The following is an 11801-nucleotide window of genomic DNA, read 5'->3' on the forward strand; positions in this document are numbered from 1 at the left end:
CCCCCCCCCCAGTCTTATAAATACAGAGAAATCCACCGGTCACTAGGTGTCATCACTGATGTCCATTGAGTCACTGACCCCCCCCCCCCCCCCAGTCTTATAAATCAGAGAAATCCCCCCGGTCACTAGGTGTCCATCACTGATGTCACATGATGTCACTGACCCCCCCCCCCCCAGTCTTATAAATACAGAGAAATCCCCCGGTCACTAGGTGTCATCACTGATGTCACATTGATGTCACTGACCCCCCCCCCCAGTCTTATAAATACAGAGAAATCCCCCCGGTCACTAGGTGTCATCACTGATGTCACTTGATGTCACTGACCCCCCCCCCCCCCAGTCTTATAAATACAGAGAAATCCCCAGGTCACTAGGTGTCATCACTGATGTCACATTGATGTCACTGACCCCCCCCCCCCCAGTCTATAAATACAGAGAAATCCCCCGGTCACTAGGTGTCATCACTGATGTCACATTGATGTCACCTGACCCCCCCCCCCCCCCCCAGTCTTATAAATACAGAGAAATCCCCCCGGTCACTAGGTGTCATCACTGATGTCACATTGATGTCACTGAGCCCCCGCCCCCCCCCCCAGTCTTATAAATACAGAGAAATCCCCCCCGGTCACTAGGTGTCATCACTGATGTCACATTAATGTCACTAACCCCCCCCCCCCCCAGTCTTATAATACAGAGAAATCCCCCGGTCACTAGGTGTCATCACTGATGTCACATTGATGTCACTGACCCCCCCCCCCCCCCCCCCCCAGTCTTATAAATACAGAGAAATCCCCCGGTCACTAGGTGTCATCACTGATGGTCACATTAGATGTCACTGACCCCCCCCCCCCAGTCTTAAAATACAGAGAAATCCCCCCGGTCACTAGGTGTCATCACTAATGTCACATTGATGTCACTGACCCCTCCCCCCCCCAGTCTTATAAATACAGAGAAATCCCCCCGGGTCACTAGGTGTCATCACTGATGTCACATTGATGTCACTGACCCCCCCCCCCCCCCAGTCTTATAAATACAGAGAAATCCCCCCGGTCACTTGGTGTCATCACTTATGTCACATTGATGTCACTGACCCCCCCCCCCCTAGTCTTATAAATACAGAGAAATCCCCCGGTCACTAGGTGTCATCACTGATGTCACATTGATGTCACTGACCCCCCCAGTCTTATAAATACAGAGAAATCCCCCCGGTCACTAGGTGTCATCACTGATGTCACATTGATGTCACTGAGCCCCCCCCCCCCAGTCTTATAAATACAGAGAAAGCCCCCCGGTCACTAGGTGTCATCACTGATGTCACATGATGTCACTGACCCCCCCCCCCCCCCCAGTCTTATAAATACAGAGAAATCCCCCCGGTCACTAGGTGTCATCACTAATGTCACATTGATGTCACTGACCCCCCCCCCCCCCCAGTCTTATAAATACAGAGAAATCCCCCCGGTCACTAGGTGTCATCACTGATGTCACATTGATGTCACTGACCCCCCCCCCCCCAGTCTTATAAATACAGAGAAATCCCCCCGGTCACTAGGTGTCATCACTGATGTCACATTGATGTCACTGACCCCCCCCCCCCCACAGTCTTATAAATACAGAGAATCCCCCCGATCACTAGGTGTCATCACTGATGTCACATTGATGTCACTGACCCCCCCCCCCCCCCCCCCAGTCTTATAAATACAGAGAAATCCCCCGGTCACTAGGTGTCATCACTAATGTCACATTGATGTCACTGACCCCCCCCCCCCAGTCTTATAAATACAGAGAAATCCCCCCGGTCACTAGGTGTCATCACTGATGTCACATTGATGTCACTGACCCCCCCCCCCCCCCCAGTCTTATAAATACAGAGAAATCCCCCCGGTCACTAGGTGTCATCACTGATGTCACATTGATGTCACTGACCCCCCCCCCCCCCCCCAGTCTTATAAATACAGAGAAATCCCCCCGGTCACTAGGTGTCATCACTGATGTCACATTGATGTCACTGACCCCCCCCCCCAGTCTTATAAATACAGAGAAATCCCCCCGGTCACTAGGTGTCATCACTGATGTCACATTGATGTCACTGACCCCCCCCCCCCCCAGTCTTATAAATACAGAGAAATCCCCCCGGTCACTAGGTGTCATCACTGATGTCACATTGATGTCACTGAGCCCCCCCCCCCCCAGTCTTATAAATACAGAGAAATCCCCCCAGTCACTAGGTGTCATCACTGATGTCACATTGATGTCACTGACCCCCCCCCCCCCCCCACAGTCTTATAAATACAGAGAAATCCCCCCGGTCACTAGGTGTCATCACTGATGTCACATTGATGTCACTGACCCCCCCCCCCAGTCTTATATATACAGAGAAATCCCCCCGGTCACTAGGTGTCATCACTGATGTCACATTGATGTCACTGAGCCCCCCCCCCCAGTCTTATAAATACAGAGAAAGCCCCCCGGTCACTAGGTGTCATCACTGATGTCACATTGATGTCACTGACCCCCCCCCCCCCCCACAGTCTTATAAATACAGAGAAATCCCCCCGGTCACTAGGTGTCATCACTGATGTCACATTGATGTCACTGACCCCCCCCCCCCCCCCAGTCTTATAAATACAGAGAAATCCCCCGGTCACTAGGTGTAATCACTGATGTCACATTGATGTCACTGACCCCCCCCCCCCCCCCCCACAGTCTTATAAATACAGAGAAATCCCCCCGGTCACTAGGTGTCATCACTGATGTCACATTGATGTCACTGACCCCCCCCCCCCCCCCCCCCCAGTCTTATAAATACCAGAGAAATCCCCCCGGTCACTAGGTGTCATCACTAATGTCACATTGATGTCACTGACCCCCCCCCCCAGTCTTATAAATACAGAGAAATCCCCCCGGTCACTAGGTGTCATCACTAATGTCACATTGATGTGACTGACCCCCCCCCCCCAGTCTTATAAATACAGAGAAATCCCCCCGGTCACTAGGTGTCATCACTGATGTCACATTGATGTCACTGACCCCCCCCCCCCCCCCCCCAGTCTTATAAATACAGAGAAATCCCCCCGGTCACTAGGTGTCATCACTGATGTCACATTGATGTCACTGACCCCCCCCCCCCCCCCCCCAGTCTTATAAATACAGAGAAATCCCCCCGGTCACTAGGTGTCATCACTGGTAAAATGGAATTTCCTATCCGATATGCCGCATTTTAATCACTATCTTGGTATAAGGAGGAAGAATTGGAGGAAGGGTCGGCGTCTGAGAGTCCCGGAGACGGCGCAGTCCCTTCACTTCATACTAACCCGCGCTCACCGTGAGAGACAGATCTCGAGGGTCTTCTCTGTATATCTCTACAGGTTACCGCTCAGTAGTCTTTATTATCATCACAGGCAGGATTACAATGACAAATAACACCTGTCTATAACGTACCTCCCAACTTTCTAAATGAACCAAGAGGGACACATCGTGCAGCGCACACATTTTTTCCGTACTAAGCCACACCTCTAACTCCGCCCAATACATAACTATGCACCTAATCCCAACCAGTCCTCTTAATGCCCCCACATAGTAATTATTCCGCCTTCATGCCACCAAACAGTATTTATGCCCACATTGTGCCCCCTTACAGAATTATGCCCAGCTGGACATATGACTGGGGGCACATAACTGGACATATGACTGGGGGCACATAACTGGACATATTACTGGGGGAACATAACTGGACATATTACTGGGGGCACATAACTGGACATATTACTGGGGGCACATAACTGGGCATATGACTGGGGGAACATAACTGGACATATTACTGGGGGCACATAACTGGGCATATGACTGGGGGCACATAACTGGACATATGACTGGGGGCACATAACTGGACATATTACTGGGGGCACATAACTGGGCATATGACTGGGGGCACATAACTGGACATATGACTGGGGGCACATAACTAGACATATTACTGGGGGCACATAACTGGGCATATGACTGGGGGAACATAACTGGACATATGACTGGGGGCACATAACTGGACATATGACTGGGGGCACATAACTGGGCATATGACTGGGGGCACATAACTGGACATATGACTGGGGGCACATAACTGGGCATATGACTGGGGGCACATAACTGGACATATGACTGGGGGCACATAACTGGACAGTATGACTGGGGGCACATAACTGGACATATGACTGGGGGCACATAACTGGGCATATGACTGGGGGCACATAACTGGACATATTACTGGGGGGCACATAACTGGACATATGACTGGGGGCACATAACTGGACATATGACTGGGGCACATAACTGGGCATATTACTGGGGGCACATAACTGGGCATATGACTGGGGGCACATAACTGGACATATGACTGGGGGCACATAACTGGACATATTACTGGGGGCACATAACTGGGCATATGACTGGGGGCACATAACTGGGCATATGACTGGGGGCACATAACGGACAATGACTGGGTGCACAATAACTGGACATATGACTGGGTGCACATAACTGGACATATGACTGGGGGCACATAACTGGACATATGACTGGGGGCACATAACTGGACATATTACTGGGGGCACATAACTGGACATATTACTGGGGGCACATAACTGGACATATGACTGGGGGCACATAACTGGACATATGACTGGGGGCACATAACTGGACATATAGCCTGGGAGGTCACATAACTGGACATATGAATGGGTGCACATAACTGGACTAATGACTGGGGGCACATAACATGGACAGACTGACATGGGGGGCACATAAACTGGACATATGACTGGGGGCACATAACTGGCAATATGACTGGGGGGCACATAACTGGACATATGACTGGGTGCACATACAACTGGACATATGCTCTGGTGCACATAAACTGGGACATATGACTGGGGGCACATAACTGGCATATGACTGGGGGCACATAATCTGGACATATTACTGGGGCACATAACGGACATATGACTGGGTGTGCACATAACTGGACATATTACTGGGGGGAAACATAAACTGGACATATTACTGGGGGGCACATAACTGGACATATTACTGGGGGCACATAACTGGGCATATGGATGGAGGGAACCATAACTGGACATAGACTGGGGGCACATAACTGGACATATTACTGGGGGCACATAACTGGACATATGCTGGGGGCACATAACTGGGACATTATGACTGGGGGCACATAACTGGACATATGACTGGGGGCACATAACTGGACATATGACTGGGGGGCACATAACTGGACATATGACTGGGGGCACATAACTGGGACATATGATGGGGGCACATAACTGGACATATGACTGGGGGCACATAACTGGGACATATGACTGGGGCACATAACTGGACATATGACTGGGGGCACATAACTGGACATATTACTGGGGGCACATAACTGGACATATGACTGGGGGCACATAACTGGACATATGGACTGGGGGCACATAAACTGGGCATATGACTGGGGGCACATAACTGGACATATGACTGGGGGCACATAACTGGACATATGACTGGGGGCACATAACTGGACATATGACTGGGGGCACATAACTGGACATATGACTGGGGCACATAACTGGCATATGACTGGGGGCACATAACTGGACATATTACTGGGGGCCACATAACATATGACTGGGGCACATAACTGGACATATGACTGGGGGCACATAACTGGGCATATTACTGGGGGCACATAACTGGGCATATGACTGGGGGCACATAACTGGACATATGACTGGGGGCACATAATGGACATATTACTGGGGGCACATAACTGGGCATATGACTGGGGGACATAATGGACATATGACTGGGGGACATAACTGGACATATTATGGGGGAACATAACTGGACATATTACTGGGGCACATAATGGGACATATTACTGGGGGCACATAACTGGGCATATGACTGGGGGAACATAACTGGACATATGACTGGGGGCACATAACTGGACATATGACTGGGGGCACATAACTGGGCATATGACTGGGGGCACATAACTGGACATGACTGGGGGCACATAACTGGACATATGACTGGGGGCACATAACTGGACATATGACTGGGGGCACATAAACTGGGCATATGATGGGGGCACATAACTGGACATATTACTGGGGGCACATAACTGGACATATGACTGGGGGCACATAACTGGACATATGACTGGGGGCACATAACTGGGCATATTACTGGGGGCAATAACTGGGCATATGACTGGGGGCAATAACTGGACATATGACTGGGGGCACATAACTGGACATATTACTGGGGGCACATAACTGGGCATATGACTGGGGGCACATAACTGGGCATATGACTGGGGGCACATAACTGGACATATGACTGGGTGCACATAACTGGACATATGACTGGGTGCACATAACTGGACATATGACTGGGGGCACATAACTGGACATATGACTGGGGGCACATAACTGGACATATTACTGGGGGCACATAACTGGACATATGACTGGGGGCACATAACTGGACATATGACTGGGGGCACATAACTGGACATATGACTGGGTGCACATAACTGGACATAGGACTGGGTGCACATAAACTGGACATATGACTGGGGGCACATAAACTGGACATATGACTGGGGAAGGAATCTGGGCACATAACTGGACATATGACTGGGGGCACATAATGGACATATGACTGGGGGCACATAACTGGAATATGATGGGTGCACATAACTGGACATGATGGTGCACATAACTGGACATATGACTGGGGGCACATAACTGGAACATATGACTGGGGGCACATAACTGGACATATGACTGGGGGCACATAACTGGACATATGACTGGGTGCACATAACTGGACATATGACTGGGTGCACATAACTGGACATATGACTGGGGGCACATAACTGGACATATGACTGGGGGCACATAACTGGACATATGACTGGGGGCACATAACTGGACATATGACTGGGGGCACATAACTGGACATATTACTGGGGGCACATAACTGGACATATTACTGGGGGAACATAACTGGACATATGACTGGGGGCACATAACTGGACATATTACTGGGGGCACATAACTGGACATATTACTGGGGGTACATAAAAGGGGATGTGACTGGGGGCACATAACTGGGCATATGACTGGGGGCATATAACTGGGCATATTACTAGGGGAACATAACTGGACATATTACTGGGGGAACATAACTGGACCTATTACTGGGGGAACATAACTGGACATATTACTGGGGGAACATAACTGGACATATTACTGGGAGCACATAACTGGACATATTACTGGGGGTACATAACTGGACATATTACTGGGGGCACATAACTGGACATATTACTGGGGATATATGACTGGGGGCACATAACTGGACATATTACTGGGGGAACATAACTGGACATATTACTGGGGGCACATAACTGGGCATATGACTGGGGGCACATAACTGGACATATTACTGGGGCACATAACTGGACATATTACTGGGGGCACATAACTGGGCATATTACTAGGGGAACATAACTGGACATATTACTGGGGGCACATAACTGGACATATTACTGGGGGAACATAACTGGACATATTACTGGGGGCACATAACTGGGCATATGACTGGGGGCACATAACTGGACATATTACTGGGGGAACATAACTGGACATATTACTGGGGGCACATAACTGGACATATTACTGGGAGCACATAACTGGGCATATTACTAGGGGAAAATAACTGGACATATTACTGGGGGCACATAACTGGACATATTACTGGGGGCACATAACTGGGCATATGACTGGGGGCACATAACTGGACATATTACTTGGGGAACATAACTGGACATATTACTGAGGGCACATAACTGGACATATTACTGGGGGCACATAACTGGACATATGACTGGGGGCACATAACTGTACATATTACTGGGGGAACATAAACTGGACCTATTACCTGGGGGAACATAACTGGACCTATTACTGGGGGAACATAACTGGACATATTACTGGGAGCACATAACTGGGCATATTACTGGGGGCACATAACTGGACATATTACTGGGGGTACATAACTGGACATATTACTGGGGGCACATAACTGGACATATTACTGGGGATATATGACTGGGGGAACATAACTGGACATATTACTGGGGGCACATAACTGTACATATTACTGGGGGAACATAACTGGACCTATTACTGGGGGAACATAACTGGACATATTACTGGGGGAACATAACTGGACATATTACTGGGAGCACATAACTGGGCATATTACTGGGGGCACATAACTGGACATATTACTGGGGGTACATAACTGGACATATTACTGGGGGCACATAACTGGACATATTACTGGGGATATATGACTGGGGGAACATAACTGGACATATGACTGGGTGCACATAACTGGGCATATGACTGGGGGCACATAACTGGACCTATTACTGGGGGAACATAACTGAACATATTACTGGGGGAACATAACTGGACATATTACTGGGGGAACATAACTGGACATATTACTGGGAGCACATAACTGGGCATATTACTGGGAGCACATAACTGGGCATATGACTGGGGGCACATAACTGGACATATTACTGGGGGTACATAACTGGGCATATGACTGGGGGCACATAACTGGACATATTACTGGGGGTACATAACTGGACATATTACTGGGGGCACATAACTGGGCTTATGACTGGGGGCACATAACTGGACATATTACTAGGGGAACATAACTGGACATATTACTGGGGGCACATAACTGGACATATTACTGGGGGCACATAACTGGACATATTACTGGGGGAACATAACTGGACATATGACTGGGGGCACATAACTGGACTTATTACTGGGGGAACATAACTGGACATATTACTGGGGGAACATAACTGGACATATTACTGGGGACATATGACTGGGGGAACATAACTGGACATATGACTGGGGGCACATAACTGGACATATGACTGGGGGCACATAACAGGGCATATGACTGGGGACACATAACAGGGCATATGACTGGGGGCACATAACTGGACATATGACTGGGGGCACATAACTGGACATATGACTGGGGGCACATAACAGGGCATATGACTGGGGACACATAACAGGGCATATGACTGGGGGCACATAACAGGGCATATGACTGGGGGCACATAACAGGGCATATTACTGGGGGAACATAACTGGACATATGACTGGGGGCACATAACTGGACATATGACTGGGGGCACATAACTGGGCATATGACTGGGGGCACATAACTGGGCATATGACTGGGGGCACATAACTGGACAAATAACTGGACATATGACTGGGGTACATAACAGGGCATATTACTGGGGGCACATAACTGGACGAATAACTGGACATATTACTGGGGCACATAACTGGGGGCACAAAACAGAGGATATTACTAGGGGCACAACCTACACCCCCAGAATTTCATGCTCGCTGTCATGGCACATAACAGGTTGAACTTAGTGTTAGGTTCCCGTCTTACAGAGATCGCCTTGACGTGCGGCAGACGGGCTCAAATAATTTTGTTAAAAATGTATCTGCCAAGCATCTCGAATTTCTAAGCATGGCATTACTATACGTTTCTGTGCTGTATTCGGTCTGCAGAGAGCTGTTGCATTGTATGTTTTGTGTTTTCAGCCATAGCAATGTGCACCTGCGCATTGGGATGTGCTGACTAACCCCTTTTTCTTTGCAGGGCATATAACAGGGCATAATATTTGGGGTACAGCTGGGCATTATACTGGGGGTACAATTGGACATATTACTGGGGTGCACATAACAGGGCATAATACTGTCATTTGTCCAGTTATGTGCCTCCAGTCATATGCCCAGTTATATGCCCCCAGTCATATGCCCAGTTATGTGCCCCCAGTAAGATGTCCAGTTATATGCCCCCAGTCATATGCCCAGTTATGTGCCCCCAGTCATATGTCCAGTTATATGCCCCCAGTCATATGCCCAGTTATATGCCCCCATTCATATGCCCAGTTATATGCCCCCATTAATATGCCCAGTTATATGCCCCCAGTAATATGTCCAGTTATGTGCCCCCAGTCATATGCCCAGTTATGTGCCCCCAGTCATATTCCCAGTTATGTGCCCCAGTCATATGCCCAGTTATGTGCCCCCAGTCATATGCCCAGTTATGTGCCCCCAGTCATATGCCCAGTTATGTGCCCCCAGTAATATGCCCTGTTATGTGCCCCCAGTAATATGCCCTGTTATGTTCCCCCAGTAATATGCCCAGTTATGTTCCCCCAGTAATATGCCCAGTTATGTTCCCCCAGTAATATGCCCAGTTATGTTCCCCCGGTAATATGCCCAGTTATGTGCCCCCGGTAATATGCCCAGTTATGTGCCCCCAGTCATATGCCCAGTTATGTGCCCCCAGTAATATGCCCAGTTATGTGCCCCCAGTCATATGCCCTGTTATGTGCCCCCAGTCATATGCCCTGTTATGTGCCCCCAGTCATATGCCCTGTTATGTGCCCCCAGTCACATGCCCTGTTATGTGCCCCCAGTCACATGCCCTGTTATGTGCCCCCGGTAATATGCCCAGTTATGTGCCCCCGGTAATATGCCACGGTTATGTGCCCCCAGTCATATGCCCAGTTATGTGCCCCCAGTCATATGCCCAGTTATGTGCCCCCAGTCATATGCCCAGTTATGTGCCCCCAGTCATATGCCCAGTTATGTGCCCCCAGTCAATATGCCAGTTATATGCCCCCAGTCATATGTCCAGTTATGTGCCCCCAGTCATATGTCCAGTTATGTGCCCCAGTCATATGCCCAGTTATGTGCCCCCAGTCATATGCCCAGTTATGTGCCCCCAGTCATATGTCCAGTTATGTGCCCTCAGTCATATGTCCAGTTATGTGCCCCCAGTAATATGTCCAGTTATGTGCCCCCAGTCATATGTCCAGTTATGTGCCCCCAGTCATATGTCCAGTTATGTGCCCCCAGTCATATGTCCAGTTATGTGCCCCCAGTCATATGTCCAGTTATGTGCCCCCAGTCATATGTCCAGTTATGTGCCCCCAGTCATATGTCCAGTTATGTGCCCCCAGTCATATGTCCAGTTATGTGCCCCCAGTCATATGTCCAGTTATGTGCCCCCAGTAATATGTCCAGTTATGTGCCCCCAGTCATATGTCCAGTTATGTGCCCTCAGTCATATGTCCAGTTATGTGCCCCCAGCCATAATTTGGGGCCACTTTTAGTTTTTTGGCCCAGGGCCACTGTCTGCCTCTGGTTAGTGACATGGAAAAAAAATAAAAATAAACAGTTATTAAAAATTCCCCAAAAATATGTTTTATGTAAAATTGTGATTTAAACAATGAAAGATTTTTTGTTGGCTCAGAATTCAGATCGATGTCGCCGTCTTCGTTCCTCGGTCTTGTGCTCGCTGGTTCTCTCCAGATGTGATGCTTTATCTTTACCGCTAGTTTATCACTGCTCATTGCCTGGTTTAAATGAGATTTTGACCCCCCCCGCCATCATTTTACCCCCTCTCCCCCCTCCCCGTCCTTTAACACCCGCTCACCACACCTCATCCGTTTACCCCTGCTTCCTCCCACCTAATCCTTTTACCCCCGCTCCCCCCCTCCCCGTCCTTTTACACCCGCTCGCCCCCACCTCATCCTTTTACTCCTGCCCCCCACCTAATCCTTTTTACCCCCGCTCCCTGTCCTTTTTTACACCCGCTCG

This window comes from Bufo gargarizans, chromosome 3, assembly GCF_014858855.1.
Source record: "Bufo gargarizans isolate SCDJY-AF-19 chromosome 3, ASM1485885v1, whole genome shotgun sequence".
Lineage (NCBI taxonomy): Eukaryota > Metazoa > Chordata > Amphibia > Anura > Bufonidae > Bufo > Bufo gargarizans.